This window comes from Budorcas taxicolor, chromosome 6 (assembly GCF_023091745.1).
Source record: "Budorcas taxicolor isolate Tak-1 chromosome 6, Takin1.1, whole genome shotgun sequence".
NCBI lineage: Eukaryota > Metazoa > Chordata > Mammalia > Artiodactyla > Bovidae > Budorcas > Budorcas taxicolor.
The window spans coordinates 72,644,838-72,647,304 of NC_068915.1; positions in this window are offsets into that span (position 1 = coordinate 72,644,838).

The following is a 2,467-nucleotide window of genomic DNA, read 5'->3' on the forward strand; positions in this document are numbered from 1 at the left end:
TGATAAAGGTCAGGACTGCTGACTCCCACGTGACTCTGTATTCATCCCTATGTGTAACAAAAGGTATATAAGCAAACCCAAAAATAAAGAAATCGGATCCGTTTCTGGAAAGACTGATTCCCCCATGTCGCTTCTTTCTTGCTCCCGTTTCTCTGGCTGAATTCCCATCTGGAGCATGGATGCTGTTCCACGTAATCCAAGTTATTCAGCCTCTTTTTCTCCACTAATCTTCCTACTACACTATCCGTTTCTAATCTCTCTCTATATCTGTAATTAAATATGTATTCTTCCAAAGACACCGACTCCGTCCCCCCACCTTCGAATCACCCTGGATCCACCAGGGCTGGACCCCGGCAGTGGGCCTTTGGTCTCTGTTCCCCATGGCATGTTGGCCTCGTTGCTCTCCTATCACAGTCTTTTTTTGTAGTGAGGGATCATGGCTTCCAGCAGCTTCCAGTGACACAGACTGTTGACCCTACCAAAAAAGGGAAAGGCTGTTCTCTAAGGAAGGACTCTGAATGGTCAAAAACATACTGCAGACCAACCTCTGTGACCAGGGTAGTGGGAATTACTACTGGTCTTGATTGGTTTGATTTGAACTAGGTGCTCACCCTTCAGCCTATCACCAGGGACAGGATATGGTATTGACTTAAGAAGGCAGTTTTTCCATTCAACCAGAAGTTAGGAGTGGACTGGAAAAGGACAGTTGAAGCTAGAAAAAAATGCTTTTTTGGAGCAGAAGAAGGGAGAATTGCTGGGCAAACCAAATGATTATGCTACATGAGCATAAATGTCCACTAAACATTTTTTAAAGCTATTTTCATCGTGTATATGTGTATTCAAGTGCCAAGAATGTGTTAAGAAGGATATTTTCTGAAACAGTTTTATTATCATTAAAAATTGTAATAGTACAGGTAAACACTTATAGTTAAAATCTACTGATTTTTTTCTCCTTGAATTTTTCCCTGTTTTTCCTCTGGGAACATTGCACTCAGTCTCTCATCTCAGCTGAACCAATCATATATCACCTTATTTCCTGTGACCACAGTTGGGCCTAAATGGTGGGTATGCGATCAACATGAACCAATCAGGGTCTTGGCCCAGAAAAGGCTTTTGATTTTTATTTTTTTAAAGTAATAAGGCTGTGGGGCTGTGACTCCAGCAGCGTTTTTCACCTGAAGTTGTTACAAAAGACTCATTTCCTGTCGGGTTAGGAAGTTGCTGGGATAGGATCTAGAGCTGCCAATTTTGCCTCCAACTCAGGGGGGTAAAGCTAGTCTATGAATGAAGTTGTTTATGCTGAAATAAGCAAAGAGGAACATGAAGAGACAAGGAGTCTTAATGCATTAGAGTCCCTGCTCCTAGGCACCCTCTGAGGCTAATGCAAATATGACTAAATGGGACAACTTTCTCTTTACCTAAGGCTAACTTGAGTTGGATTTCCTCCAATTTCAGCCACAAGACTCCTAATAATTTAGATACAGATCAATAGAGCTGGGTAACTTATGGCAAAATAATAAAATTCTAGGTAGCTTTTAAAAGAAGAAACTACATATATTGATGTTAAAAACCCAAATATAAGGAGAAAAGTAAGTTTACAGACAGGGTGTATTTCTGTATGTATGTGATTTTATATATACCCACATATGTAGGGAGACTGTGTTCCAAAATGTTATTGGTCACCTCTGGAGGATGGTATGGGCAAGACTTTCATCTTTAAATATACCTCTATGTATTTTTAGCTTTCCTAAAATTTTATACTTTGTTTTCTATTACACTTTTATAAAACTTTTAAGCCAAAAATAACTACAGACATAATGTAGTTGTGGCACATTTATGTTATACAACTTCCTACTTTATTGCCTCTATTCGATTAAGAACAGAGGTCTGGATATTTGGAGACAAGGCTTCAAGGCCACTGTTTTGCATGTATTCTATAAACTTTGGCAAGTTGGCTTGCCTCTGTGGGCCTCAGTTTCTTCCTTCATAAGAGGGGTACTTGAAGTAACAGTAGCTACTATTGTAGTAGTTTCCATGGACCAAGTGCTGTGCTAAGCAGTTTCCTCACAGGAGCTCCATGAATTGAGCATGATCCCTCTTTTCCAGATAAGAAACAGAAGCCCAAGTACGTACTGGAATCCGAATTCAAATTCATGTTAAGCCCACTCCCCAAAGCAATGTTCTTTTTACTCCATACTCTCCCAGCCACCTTCTGCCTCACATCTCAATTTCTTGGCCCCAGAATTCAGTTAAACCCAAGACTCAACTTAAAATCCTCTACCTGGACAACACTATCTTTCTAAATTAACGTGTGGTCACTTTTATTATTGCTACAGCTGTATGTATGTTGTATCATACTTGAAGACAGGATGTCTCTACCTTAGCACTATTGTACAGGAGCCAGTGACCAGAACCGTCTTAATGACCTGGATAACCATGATAGTGTGATCACTCACCTACAGCCAGA